We start from the raw sequence: 15,751 nt of genomic DNA, 5'->3' as shown, positions 1-15,751 counted from the left end.
TATGACAGCCTCATTAATCAGGCTACATTTTAAAAGCATTAGCCTTTTTCCCCTCTGTTGAATCCACAGCTCATCTTTCCCCAATTATAATTAGTGTTCATTAGAAGCAGTGCTTTTTTACAAACTGGAGAGTTACACTGAGCCTGATGCAGACTTCCTTCATCCTCCAGCTGATGAACCCCAATATTGGAGAAGTGTTTGAAAACTTGGCTCCACATTAGCAAATTATAAATGGACTATTTTAAGCAGGGTAAGCCTAAAAAGATCAGTTACAGAACTGTAAAGCTCGATATTTTTAACTTCAAGATGCCTGGTTCTGAGAATGGAGCATTAATTGGGCCACCTTATTCGTCTTGAGGAAAGTAGGTGACACAAACAAAAAGATCAAATGCCAGCCCCCCTGAAAAAAACAAACAAACATGGAAAATTGGTCAGCACATAGAAACCTTGTTCTTCCTATTAATGAAAGAACATTTTAAAAATATTGATTTTTTTTTTATAGTGGTAGAAATGTCCCCACTCTGGAAAAGAAGGAAACTTTGTAATTTGGATTTTGGACACTGTGAGGTAAAGATATCAGAAATAAACCTACTAGAGAAAAATATGATTCCTAGGACTTCTAGACTCCTTGCCAAATATTCTGATTAGTAGTGTAGTGTGTGCATTAGCAAGAGTTATCTCATGGAAATATTTACAAGTTAGTAATGAAAGTCCAAGTCTATGGTTTGGGAAAATGTTTGGTTTATCATCAACTTGAGTTTAAAGCATGGACTCGACAACAAAATTTAGAAAAAAATCAGTTCTTTCAGTGCATATGAAGGAGGGAAATGGTACAGGATAGGAGCTGGAGAAGATTAATGTACCTTGCACCACTATTGTTGTGAAAAACATTATATCGCACTGAACTTCTTCCTGAATTCATGCCTCCATCCAGTGGAGGACAGATATTGTCACAGACTGATTCATGAGGGATGTCCTTGGATGAAGTGACCTGCCTGTAGAGGTACTTGACTCCATCAGTAGCAAAGAGACTTTAGTTAAATAAGAAGGTGGTTTATTTCTAGATATTCTATGTGAGAAGAATCCAGTCACAGATTTGAAAACATTAAGATACTTTAGAGGAGAATCTACCTGACTGAACTTTCACATCAGATTAGTTTCTCACTTCCCCCAAAAACATTAAGAAGTACATGATCAGGGAAATCAGATACTTTTAGAAGTCAGAAAGAAGACAAGTGGATGTTTTCAGGACCCTAGCTTTGAACCTGACTAGGTCAAATTTATTTATACTTTTTAAATATTATTCATTTTCTTTATCTGCCCAATGGTACCAATGTCACAAAGACAGGAATTTCTTAAATGTCTGAGTATATCCAGGTCTTGAATTTTTTGTGCTAATAATGTGAGATAGAAGTAGCAAAATTTTAGATACAAATCTTTGGTAAATTTTGTGAAGGAAAGGAGAAAGTTGCAGGTTCTCAGTGTAAATAGAGCCCAGAGTGTGTCGCACAACACTATCAGTGTTTCAGTGACAAGAATTTTAAAAAAACAGTGAAGGATACTGAACGACATTTCCACCAGTACTATAACTGGAAATGAAGTTAAGGTAACTTTCACACCCATATTCCCTTCCTTTTATATCTAAACATATCCACAGCTATAACACACTTCTCTTTAGCTAACAAATGACCAGTCTTGACAGTACATTCTGATGTCCAGTCCCACTATGTCTTCACCTAACCCAAAGTCTGTAGTCTCCTGTCAGGTTCATGCTCCACTGGAATCTATTTCATACTTGTCAGGGAAGGCAAATAGTACTTGTATCCTTCTTCTTCTTGACTGGCAGGGGAAATAATGAGCAGGATGCTAGAACTCAGGTGTGATGAAGACCAGTGGCTACAACTGAATAGAAAACTGTGAAATGTGCTTATCTGGAAATTTGGCTTATAGGTGTCCCTTTTCCCACCCCATCACATCAAGTTGTGAAAAGGTTAGGTAATACTGTGAGAAACAATTGCAAAAGAAGATTAAAACTAATCTCTCTAAAGAAAAGGATTTTGTATCTCTTTAACAGAACTTCTTAATATCAAGTGGTGAAGTTATTTGCAGGTCTGTGATTAGGATTCCTACTCCCCCAGAAGCACAACTCTGTGAAAATGGCACTCTGCTGTGAAGAGGACAAGGCTGACTGCAAAAAGGACTGATAAATCATATTTAAGAGATGAAGGCACTGAAAGCTAAACAGAGCTAGAAAGGGTCAGAAAGGAAAGGATTACAATGGAGGTCTGAAGGGTCTTCCTGTGTTGTCAGCTTCTCTTTTCAGTGTTAAATTTGGTGGCAATGAAAATAGGAAATTGTTTTAGTTGGTTTTATTTGAGGTTAAAATTGCAAGGTGACTTTGTCTTTTGTATGACATGTGGGAAAATTCATGTAATGTGTGCAGTTTCTCAGACTGAGAATGTTTGATCACAGGAAGGGATGGCAAGGGGAGAGGGGAATTTTCAAGGTCAACTTTAGAAACTTTAAAAATTAAATATTTTGAAACCAGTCCCAGAATTCTAATGATTGTATTCTGTACAGTTTTATTATGGATTATAATTTGTCCATGGAAGTTTTGCTGATGCTTGTACTTGTCCATTGCTGTAAATCATATTAATAGGCACAGAGGGGTTAATGATGACCTTACACTGTGTTCACTTTAGCTAGAAACCCTCTGTTCTTGCCCACCCTTCAGTCAGGATGTGGGCAAAGTGAATTGTAAGGAGATGTTGTACTTAGCACCTAGCTAAGTGTACATTGTTCTGTGCTCTGCCATGCCATGTGAGCATACCATGTGTCCACAGGGGATAAACAAGCTGTCATTGCAACAATTGAAAGTTAATAATCCTTTTTTCTCATTAAAGCTCTTCAGCTCAGAGACAATACTGATTGGAGCAGGGTTATGCTGCTGCTGACTTCCAGTCAATTGTTGTCTCCATTACTTTGGATGACCTTCCTTTACCTTGCTTTGACTTGCCCTATTTGAACAACTGGGAGCTGACCTTCCTTCAAACATCTTCCTATGAGTGCCAGAGGATGGCAACAGCCTTCTAAAATTCACTGGGGAAAACAGTGGAGAAGATTTTCAAACTGCAGCATTGAGCAGCAGTTGCTGGGCTTTTACAAGCCCCAGTGAAATGTGCAGCTGAGCAAACTCCGGAAGAACAAAGCCAGTCTGACATGGTTTTGTAAAGTGGAAGCTCCCATGCACATTGCAGGTGTTGAAATAAGAAACAGGATCTCTCCAACAAAATATGAAAATGTTTTTTTAAAGGAGGAGGGAGTCACTTCCTGGCAAATACCAGAAAAATTACATGCTAGAATGGCCAGATTTTCTCCAATGACTATAGAAAAATACCCCTATAGGATTGCTTGAGTAACTATCATCAGTGACGATGTCTTTACTGTTGATTTCAGTAGTGAGCAGATTGAGATTAAATCACCTACCTTTAGCAGTCTGCAGGCACTATAATTCCATTATAGTTAATAGCCACACATCTACATCTGAGACTACCCCAAAGTATTCAAGGCATCCACACCAGACTAACACATATGAGAAGGGAATTAGAAGAAGTATCCTCTTCTAGAATTTGTGACAGATGAAGATAGGTAGGGTCTTCTAGGTCCTAGGTGTTTAAGCTATTGCATTCTACCTCTCAGAATGCATTTAGACTGTTCCTTGTGGACTTAAATTTAAATGTCAGTAGTCTAAGCAGGATCCTATCCATAAAGTTGGATGAGATGAAATCCATACAACAGATCTGAAGACCTATGTCAGTTCTCAAATGTGATATGTGCTCCTCACAAGAACAACAGTATTTTTGCTGTGTGAATTTCCTCTTCTCTGTGGAAAGATATGGAACTACTGGAGACAGTACAACAAAGGCCATGAAGACAACTAATGGGCCTGGAGCATTCACTCAAATGAGGAAAGGATGAAAGAGGTGGGTTTTTTTATTCTAGAGAAGGGAAATTATTTTAAAGCTACAACCTCTTCCACAAACTAAATTGCTATTGTAGTGTTTTGGGTTTGTGTGGCCAGGTTTTGGGAGTGGGGGTGGTTGCAGGGTTGGTTTCTGTGAGCAGCTGCCACAAACTTCCCCCTTGTCCTCCAGAGCCAATGCCAGCTGGTTCCAAATTGGACCCACTTCTGGCCAAGGCTGGGCCGATCAGCCTGTGATAACATATTTAAGAAGGCAAAAAAAAGTTATTGTACTGCTGTAATTGTGCTCAGAGGAGAGGAGTGAAAATGTGTGAGAGGAACAACCATGCAGACACCAAGGTCAGTGGAGAAGCAGGAACGGGAGCTGAAGCAGAGATTCTCCTGCAGCCCATGGTGAAGCAGCTGTGCCCCTTCAGCCTATGGAGCTCCTTGTGGGAGCAGAGATCCACCTTCATTCCATGAGGGCCCCACCCTGGAGCAGCAGGTGGATGCCCAAAGGAGGCTGTGACCCCATGGCAGGGACCTGCAGGCCTGTGGAGAGAGGTGCCCATGTTGGAGCAGGTTTCCTGTCAGGACTTGTGACCCTGTGGGGGATCCACCCTAGAGCAGGTGGTTCTGGAAGGACTGCACCCTGCAGGAAGGAACCCATGCCGGAGCAGCTGTAACCCATGAGAAGAACATACACTGGAGAAGTTCATGGAGAGCTGTCTCTGTGGGAGGCACCCCATGCTGGAGCAGAGGAAGGTCTCTTTTCCCTGAGCAGCAGCAGGAACCATGTGTGATGAACTGACCCTAACCCCCATTCCCTGTCTCCCTGCACCTCTGGGGAAACAGGTGGAGCTGGGAAGGAGGAAGGGGTGAGAGAGGGTTGTTTTTAATATTTACTTCTCATTATCCTGCTCTTATTTTTATTGGTAATAAATTAAATTGATTTTCCTATGTCAAATGTGTTCTGCCCATTAGGGTAATTGGTCGATTATCTCTCTTCCCATCCTTATCTCAACCTGTGAACCCTCCATAACGTTTTCTGTCTCCTGCTTATTTGCAGAGGGGAGTGACAGAGAGGCTTTGGTGGGTACCTGGCATCCAGACAGAGACAATACAGTGCAAATACCACATTTTTCACAGGGCATTTTTAAATCCTATCCATTATAAAATACAGATTAACTTGCACAAGTGTGTCTGTCTCTTGGCATAGTTTTTCAAGATAAAATCTCCCTGAGGAGGAAAAAGTGCTGAACATTTCTACAGTAATCAAGGCAATTGGCAAATCAATTATACCACAGGCATCTTTCCTCCCATCTAGGACAGTTTGTTTCATTTTTGCACCGTAAATGTGCAATCTAAACCAACAAATATATTTGAGCTAAAAAAAAGGAAAAAGCTTTTGACCAAAATTCAGGAATGTCCTGAGCACCAGATTGCTTGTGCTGCCACAGTTCTAGATGCTATCATCAAATTATATAATCTCAATGCATTGAGATAGTTTGGATCATGTTTTGCTCCACAGATAGGGCAATATAACCTAACATTTGTCCAAATTGCCTTGTAGCTACAAATTCAGATTTGATTTTTTCCATTTGCCCATTTGTTCTGGATAAATTGAAGCCAAAGATCCTTCCTTCTTAACATTTTCTGTATCAAATTCAATTTGTAGAGCCGTATCATAATGGACTGACCATAAATGGTACAAATCTGCCAGTAATTGGCAAGCAAATGCTGTCTGAATTTGATTATGTTTATTTTTATAGAGCTTGGGTCTTGCAAAGTCAGACATTTCGCATATGAGTGTTGAGGGCATTCAATTACCTGCAGGACTGTGGACTAGTAATTCACATGTGTTACCTGACTGACTCCTGAATTTACTAAGCAAAGGTGTGCTTAGAGTCAGTTCAAGTCAATACAGGCAAATCTTCATTTTGCTGCTCTCAGGACAAAGACCTGGGGCTGTCATGTTCATGCCATGGCAGCGGATGAAGCAAAAGTGGTGGAAGGAAGAAATGTGGAAGAATATTTCAGAATCAGTTTTGCTGGTTCCGCTGCCTCCACAGGGAAGGTAGAACTGTGACTTAGCCTTGAGGAGCCATCTATGTGATTTTAAACATATCATTTCTCACACCATCTACCTCCTCTCACAGCTCTGAACTTTCTCCAGTGCTGGCAATGATAAAAAGTAACCTAGCTTAGGAATTTAGTAAAGCAGGCATTAGGGATTTTTTCACTTGTCTTTTCTCCTATCTATTAGTTAGGGAATTGCCCACCTTGCTAATGTGTGATTTAACTCTCTTTATGTGTCCAAGAACCACACACACAAAACATCCTGTGCTTCCCATGGCCAGATAAATTTAAAAAGCACAAATGTCCTACAGCCAAAGAAAATAATTTGTGTTTTCAAAGCAAAGAACTATGTGGACAGAGAAAGAAGTTAGGAAGCTTGCTAACAGCATCCCAGGAATTAGTAATGGGTAATGAAATATCCAACCCAACATGCATAAGCAAGTGCTTGTCTGCCTAAATTATCTTATGATTCAGATATTGGCTGTTGGGTTTGTACAAACTTATGTACTCATATATTTTATCATAGAACTCCTAAATGGTTTTAGTAGGGGACACTGTAGAGAGCTTATTTATTGGCAGAGTGCCTCTGTGACTGAGCAGGCTGTGGGAGGCTTAAGTGTGTTCTGGGTAATGTAGTCTGATTTCTATTTTAATGGACTGAATAACTAGAGCAGGCACTTATGTTAAATGGCCCAACTGAGAACTCAGCAGCCATTTGAGGTAAGAGACTGTTTAAGATAAAAGTAATAATCTGTAAGAGTTTAAGTCTATTGTTCTAAAAGAGGACAAAATGTATAGTACCAAAGCCCAAGAGAACAGGTTCTGTATCTGACCTGCATGGTGATTTGCTGTGTGATTTTGCACAAATTTGGGGAATATTCCTGGGTGATGATTAAAATGTCCATAAACCATATTAATTTATTTTCCACTTGGGAAACCATGGAAAGAGAGATTCTGGAGCTTAAATAATGTTCCCAAGGTGCTTTAAAATGGCTGGATGTCCGCTATTCAGTAAATATAACTTTTAGAGAGTTAAGTTTAATATATCTGAAATAATTCAGGAGGATTTCCACTGAAGCCCACTGAGTTGTACTGGTGTAATGGCAGCTTGAGTAAGCTCACTTTTTAGTCCTTCATTAGGAAGAAAACACCTACCTCTCCCCAGCTTTCTGCGTTGGGTCACTATTAATGCCACTGAGCTGGGTTGGGACATAACCTCAGGTGTTAACACTATTTTGTATCCTCTTTTACAGAGCCTGCACAATGTCTCCACAAGAGGCTGTAGCTGTTTGCAAAGTCATGAAGAAATTTAACCAATGATGGCATGTCTGAATCTATGGGTTAAAACCATTAAGGACATCACAAAAAAGGAAAAAAATCCCAATAATTTTATCAAGGCAATACTGTATTTTAAAACAAATACTTTAGTCTACTCATATTTAAAAAATTCAGGATGGAGGAGTGTCGTGGGTTGACAGCCTTTATCCCAATATCGTGTGTTGGGTCTGGCAGCTGTGCCTTTTCTCTCTTCCCCACCCCGGCAAGACAGCCGCGGGGGGGGGGGGGGAAAGAGAGAAAAGGAGGTTTTGACCAGGCCTCTTTGGCTTTTTGCTTTTGCTGCTTGGCTAGCCGCTTTGCTTGCTTGCTTTCTGCGCTGTTTTTTTTCTTTTCTCTTGTTCCCCCTTTCTTACCCTCCCATGAAGATACTGGACCAGCTCTGGACCTGACCTGAGAGCTCCAGGACACCCGAAGCTTGCAAAGAAGAGTGGCGCCCTCTCAACACAGTCTGTTTTTTGTTTTCTTTTCTTTTCTTGTGTTGGGGAGTGTTCTTTTGTTACTTGTAAATAAATAGGTTTTGTTTTCCACTTTGCTCCTCCGAGAAATTCCTTCCCGAACCCGGTATTGGGGGAGGGGTGGTTGGAGGTTTGTTTTGTTTTGGGGGGCTCCCTTTTGGAGATTTCCCCTAATTTGTCCTAAACCAGGACAGTATATTTTTTGGTGCGTTGGCCTTTTAGAGAAAAGGCACAGCTGCCAGACACAACACACGATATTGGGACAAAGGCTGTCAACCCACGACAAGGAAGAGTCAACTAAACAAACCTGACTTACAGAAAGTGGCATTAAGCTCTTTTTCCATTTCTTCGTATTTTAAATATTTTTCTCCAAGGTTGTTAGATTTCAATCTCTAACTCACTGAATCTGAGGAGAAGTTGATTTAACAAAAATTTATTGTAGCATTTCAGTAAAAAATTTGTATGAAAGTCCATACAGGGTATCATGGAACTTTTAAAAGGTAAACATTTTTGAAAAACCTTGAATGGAGCTTGGAGTTTTCCTTGATTTTTCTTCATGAAGTTTACCTGCTTCTTACAGGCAGAAACTAAAACTGACTAAAGGAATAAAGTGAAAAGATGATCTGGTGAAGTACTTTATTTTCCTGTTCATTTGGGAGCAAAAAGGGAGGATTGGCTTAGAACATGGTTCCCAAGAAATTGAATTTTTGCTTATGGTGTGCAGTGAGTGAAGAGCCTTGCTGTATGTGTAACCCAGGCACCTAGATATGGTGGTACTTCAGCTGCAATGTCAGAGGGAAATGCATTCCCAATAAATTCAGTGAAGGAAAGCAATGGGATGATGCAGAGAATGTGTGATTAAATCTTGGGTGCCTACAAGGGCAGACAGTATTGGAGAGCAGGTGGATTCACTGCTAGAACATCAGTGAGGGTCTAGGTTTGTAAGACCAACTTAATAAGTTTAAATAAACTGAGTTCCTACCTTTCTTCTTTTATTTTTTTCTCCTCTACGTGTCAAAAGTAAAAATAAAAGTAAAAATAGGCATCTGTTGTTTTAAATTTCTACATCAGGCTTGGACTTCTATGGGCTGAGTGATTAACTTTGTCAGAACTACTACAGCTCCTATTCAGTAAAATATTCTTTGAATCTAAGTTAAATCCAAGTGCTATACACTCTGCTTTCCTGAAAAGAACACAAGTACCTTTCAAACTGAGAAGTTAAATGTAAATTCCAGACAATATAAGCCCCCCCACAAAATAATTAAATGTGTGAGAACATTTCTGCCTATTTCTAAGTACTCATGAAAAATTAAATTATTTCAGAAAGTACCTGAACCAGCATACTTCTGGGATAAATGCTGTTGTAACTGCAACACTGCAGTGCTGTTCCTGCCTGTCTGCTGGGGCTCTTCTCCAGTCTCTGCAGCACAGTCCTTCCTGTCTTCTCAGGAGCTCCTCCTGGGCTCTTGACCCACCCCTTTTATCCCAGCTGTCTTTACAAGCCACAGCTGCTGCCCAACTAAGGACTTCACAGCTGTGACTCATTTAGAATAGCTAGGACCCACCAAATATAATATAGATATTCACAAGGACTCCTACTATACTTCACTTGTTGTATTCTTGTTGTTGTTATAACAATACATATATTCAGGCCCCCACAAAATGCTTTTGTCATAAGACACAAAAGAGCAATTATAGCCTTTTGCTTAAGCATAGAGAATATTCCTAGTAGTCCCCATCCTCTCCTGCCCCCAAAGTCTTTACTGTTCTCTAAAGGTTTGGGGTTTGTGTCTTGAACTTTTTCTGGGCCCTCAACTCAATGTTTTCTGACAGATATATTTTCAGTTCTTTTTTATTCTCCCTCCATTCACTGAAGAACTTTGTAGCTGTACCAAGATGTCTTAAAGTGTGTCTGGTATCAGTAACAGTACTGCTTGTCTCTTTTATCTTTCTTGGTGCCTGCACAGAGGGTTGATGTAACCTTACTTCCAGCACAATCAATGGACAGAGAGAGATGCAGCATCAGGATGTGGTGAAAGCACAAGCATCCCACGTCCTTCTCCATGGAGTGCATACTCCTGGTGATGAAGACTGAAGAAAAAAATATAAAAGGGACATTTTTTGTTTTTATCATTTGAAACATGGCAGTTTTATGTACATTGGGCTCAAATAACAGTCTGCAAGGGGTAGGCAAGCTTCCATATCACTGGTTTCAAAAGTTTTTTGTTCACAGCAAATTTTTTTCTTTGAACCAGCTGTTCAAGTGATGGAGCCTGGACAATACCTTCTGTTGTTTTCCCATTTGTTTACATCCTGCCAATTTCACATATAACAAAAATGTCATCAACAGCAGTGTTTTGTCCTTATCATAGAGAAAAGACAAGCCTGTACAGAATTTATTTCTGTCGCTGGAAATAGACAGGAGCCTGAGGCAGCATCCATACCAGTAAATTGAATAGTGAGTGCAACACTATTTTGACCCTGAGGCTGACTGACACCATCTAGTCCCATCTATCCTACTAAACTCTCATCTTCCAAAACTAGGAGATTGTGTCTCAGCTCTCTAATGGGGGTTGCCCTTGCTTATTTCTGACCCCTGAGCACCCCTGGGAGCTCCATGGGATAGTGCTAACCCAGACCTGGACAAAAGCATGCCAAGGGCTGGTTAATAAGTTAAAAATATGGATGACTGAACCACCTGGTGTCTGAGCCCTGGTGCTGTTTCATTCACTCACATAAACCTGCCTTGATGCTCTTCTGTGGATTTCAGATGTTGCGGTCTGTTGCCTCTGTATCTCACTACTGAGCTCAAGTTCAGCAGCCAAGGCTTTGGAGGTGGGGAGGCCAGGAGATGGCTGCAAGGCAGATATTAACTACTATTTCAGAAAACTATTGGGATAACACAGGGAACACAAAGAAGATGCAAATAAGGCCCCTATATTCTCCCTTAAGCATGTATCAATGTTTGGCTCGACAGTTCTATTACAGAATTTAATTTTCAACATAGAAGAAAGAAAAATGAAGGGAAAGAACATCCCAAAACTCTTAAAATGTACAGTATGTTTCTATAAAAATGTGCAAAATTATTTTCTCTTTATATTAATTATTCCTGAATAAACTAGTACTTTTTCATATACAAGAAGAGATTTATGTTATAGATTGGATTCTACTTCCATGACTCACAGATCAGCTTGGGTTGAAAATGACCTTAAAGGTCATCCTGTTCCAAGCCCACTGCCATGGGAAGGGATTTCACTAAAGCCAGGGCCCCATCCTGAGCTGGCCTTGAACACTTCCCGGGTTGGGACGTCCAGGACTTTGGGCAGTCTGTGCCAGGGCCTCACCACCCTCACAGTAAAGACTTTCTCCCATGTCCATATCTAAATCTACTCTCTATCAGCTTGTTGGCATTGCCCCTTGCCTGTCAATACTGTAAAAAGTCCCTTTCCAGCTCTCTTATACCCCCTTTAGGTGCCATAAAGTCTCTCTGGGGCCTTCTCTTCTCCAGCCTGAGCAACCCCAGCTCTCAGCCTGTCTCCATAGGAGAGGTGCTCCTGCCCCCAGATCATCTTCTTGGTTTCCTCTGGTCTCACCCCAACAGGTCCATGTCCCCCTCCTTCTGGGGGTCCCAGAGATGGATGAAGTACTCCAGGTAGAGTCTCATGAGGGCAGAGGGGCAGAATCACCTCCCTCAATCTGCTTTTGATGCAGCTCAGGACACTGCTGGCTTCCCAGGCTGCAAACACACATTACCAGGGCATATTCAGCTTCTCATCAACCAACATCCCCAAGCTGTTTTTTCCAGGTCTGATCTCAATCCATTTGCAACCCAGCCTGTATTTGTGACTGGGACTGGCAAAGAATTGGCAAAGAATACTACAGCATCACTTTGTAAGAAGAGATGCTTCTTTTTTTTTATTTTTTTTAACAGATTTCATAGGTGTCCATTGTGACCATGAAACCATTTGGAAAAAACAGCTAAAAAGGAAGAAATACATCAATGTTTTATAATGCTCTATTCAATGACAATAGGTGATTTGTACTTGATCATAGCCTTGAATTTCTATTTGAAGCATGGGTATACAGTATGAAAAGCACAGGAAACCTGTAGATAAATTTGGTCCAATTATATGGTAGAAATTTTAATTTCTGAAGCTAAATTGAAAATAGGAGATAAGAATATAGTTGGCTTTATTTCTTCTATTTAAAAGATGTAAAAAAACCCTCTGTCTAAATGTTAGAAAGGAAATGAAACTGTTCAGCTATTAGAATTTAAAATCTCAGTGAAACATTGAAAGAGAGAGTAGCAATGTGCCTTGAGCCTTCACGTGTAGATCATTCAGGGGAGTCATGTTTCCACTTAACTGGCTTAGAAGGACATGAAAAGCAACCAGTATTTAATTTTTAGAAAATGAAGAATTCACTGCTTTCATGTTTGACTTCCTTTGGTTTCATGCTGTTACTTGTATGTAGACTTACCTATATAAAAGAGACCTAAAAGGTCTCTTGAATGGACCAATAATGCTAGATCCTATTAAAAAATTGAGATGGAAATGCCATCTCTGATAATATTCAATTTAAAAGTATGTTTGTGCTGCATACTGAATGTCAGTGAGACACCCTCAAATAACTCCAAAGCCAGTAGCAGGACTGGCTTAAGGTAAAGAGTGCTGCTAATGAGCAGGGCTTGTTCCCTAAGGCACAACCTCACTCTAGAACCACTTCCATTTCTCATTCTGGAGCCTCTCAAGAAAGCTGCACTCTCTGCTGTGGGCACACCAGGCCATGCAGGGCTTTGGGCACTTCCATTCCTCATTCTGGAGCCTCTCAAGAAAGATGCACTCTCTGCTGTGGGCACACCAGGCCATGCAGGGCTTTGGGCAGCAGGCTCCACACAACTGCCTGGGTGCTGTGAGCTCGAGTTAGACTGTTCCTCCAGGGCTGGAGCTGAGGAGGAAGCTACGAGACAGCAGATGGTTTCTAAACAAACAAACACACACAAGCACTCCAGAAAACAGATGGGAGAGCCCAAGCAGGGTGAGCATTACTGGGATGACGTGGAGCAGTCTAGAGCTGCAGCTTTGCTGTGCATGTTCATAGGCTGGGTAACTAAGGCACTGCAGAAGAGAACAGCGAGAAGGAAGTCACTGCTTTTTTGGGAGATTTGGTAAGAACTACTGCACTAAGCCTGCTAACCTGGAAAACAGTGGAAATTCTTTTTATCAGTAATGTTTGAAACTGATCACCAGGTAAATAGAAATTAATTGTTACTATTCCAAGACTGAGCTGAAGAGGAATACACCGTGATCCATTCTTTATTGTTTTTTCATTCAGTTCTACAACGACTCAACTGAGTACTCCATGGCCATATAACTTTCAAGAAGATAAAGAGTTTTGCTTATGAAGAGCAAAATGAACATCTGGGTTCAAAATCCAGTCTAGATTTAGAAATTCAAATCTTCATCTCCTATTTTTTTCTTTTCTTACACAGAGTAGTGTGGAGATTGCCTACCTGTGCACTGAATGATGGTGCTATGGAACAAAAAACAAGGCAGATCTGGATTGCCCACTTTCCTTTGGATGCTTCTTGTTTTTTAGCCCATCTCCATGAATTTGCAAATGCAAATGTGATTTAATAAAGGACAGTGGGTTTCTGTACTGTGTAGATGCGTGAAGCTGAGAGAGATGCTGGTGGAGGGTGGATAATTCTAATCAAACTACTCACACCTTGCCCTCCTTGACATGTAATACCACTTTAAACAGCAGTGCTCTAATAGAGAAAAGAGCTACTGTACTTACCCACTCAATAATTTGCATAATTTTGAAGAGCTGAAAATGTCACTGCTGTTTTATGATAATTGTGGGGAAATGATTAGCTATAGCATTTATGCATTCCAGGAAAAAAAAAAGAAAGTATTTTACTATTCTCTATTTAATATTAATAAGGATTAATAAAAAGAAAAATAAAATCACCTTGGAGGACAAACATTATGTATAAATTAATGGGTGTCATATGAAGGCACATGAGTCATCCATCCATTTGCTTTAGCCTGTCATGTCTGGGGAAGTCTGAAAAAGACAACCTCTTGACTGCCCCTTCTGTAATTTCAAATGCAAATTTTAGTAATAGGAATAGCTAAAAATAAACTATTATTTTCTTTCTTCTCTGCTTTGTAGCTTTGATTAGAATATACCAAATTTATGTCTCCTGTAATTCAAGCATTTTTAATTGTAACAAATATACATGAGGTGCTCATCTCCTTTTCATCATTATTCTTGCAGACAAGCCCTTTGAGAAGAAGATTAAGACATCAGTTCTAGGTAATGGTTTTTAGTCCTCAAAGCTCCTTGAACTTAGCAGGTTCTGTTGCTGTAGAGATACATAAAGTGAAGAGTAGGTCCAATAGAAATCCTTGCAGAGGCACAGATTCATTGAAGTCCCTGTCCAGCATCCTTTGACTTTCTCTGCCTTTCTCAGACTCCTTTTTTTCTTATACTGCAATAACAGCACAGCTGAGATTTAGAAAGGTCATTTTTACAGTACTTGTGAAAGCCCAGACTGCTCTACATTGCCCAGCTGCATCTGGGAACCCAGCCATGAATTCCAGTCTCAGGATTTTCAGTCTCTGTGTGATGTGTCTGATGTGTTTCTCTGACAGACTCTGTTCTGACAGTCTTTACAGAATGGAGAGTTTTTTAATAGTTTTCCTCCCAGTTTAGTGAAACTTCTCAGTTACAGTCTAGAAAGGAGATGTGAAAAGAGATGACAATAACTGCTAAACATATGATGTTGAAGATAAAGCTGAAGATCTTCTTTACCTAGCACAATTTTTAAGTGGATGAACTATCATGTATTTATATGATATAAAATCTCATTCAAAAAACACCATAACATCTATCCAAGGACAAGTGTTTCAAAATATGACAAATATTCTCTAGAAAGCTGTAGAGATATATTTATGTTTTGCTTGATCAGGAAAATATTGTCAGGGATAGCTAAAACATCTATATTTAAAAGAACTGTTTCTTTTTATTCTTTTATTAGAGGAGAAGACTAAACAATTACTGCCTTCTTTAAAATGTAGGTGAAAGAATAAAAGGTAGCCTGGACTGGCATGGCAGAGCTAACACAGTCTCACAAGGAATGAGCACTTTAGCTGGTGTACTAAAATGTACAACAACCCAGAGGATCATCCACCATTCCTTGTAGAAGGGACAGAATTTCAATATCTGCTCTGCAAGTTACAATGTCTTGCTAGAAGGAAAGCTGACCATGTCATCAGGAGACCTAAGAGTCACCTGAAGGACATATGCCAGAAAGACATATTTTCTACATTCACTGTAAAAGTTTACAAAGAATTATTTTTTTTTTTTCATACAAAATTCCATATTGTTGCAATGCAGTGTAGAATTGTGCATATTCTTCTGGACTATCCTGTGGTAGCGTAGCCATCCTAGTTTGGCTCAACACCCACATGACTTGACCTTGTCTCTCATTATTTATGTCTACTATACTCACTATCACTAGAAGACACTGGCTACAGCAGCATATACAGAGCTCTCACTATCAAACTAAAATCTTAAATTTGATTCTCTGCGTTTTTTTCACTGAATATTTTTCCCCAATAATTAGATGAGAGCATCCCTTTTTAGAAAATGTCATGTTTTAACTGCACCCAACAACTAAGTACCATGCAGCTGCTGTCTCATACCCTTTCCTCACTGAAATGAGAAAAATTAAAAAAAAGAGGTAAAACTCATGGGTTGAAAAAAAACCCTTAATAATAATAACAATGAAAAGGGAAAAGAGAGGAATAAAGCTCAAGAAAGACTTTGGGCAAACTGTTCCAGTGGCTCACCACCAGCAAAGAACTTCTTCCTAGTATCTAATCTAAATTTGACATTGAATGTTGCAGTG

Source organism: Ammospiza caudacuta, chromosome 3 (genome assembly GCF_027887145.1).
Source record: "Ammospiza caudacuta isolate bAmmCau1 chromosome 3, bAmmCau1.pri, whole genome shotgun sequence".
Lineage (NCBI taxonomy): Eukaryota > Metazoa > Chordata > Aves > Passeriformes > Passerellidae > Ammospiza > Ammospiza caudacuta.
This window is presented reverse-complemented; position numbering follows the sequence as displayed.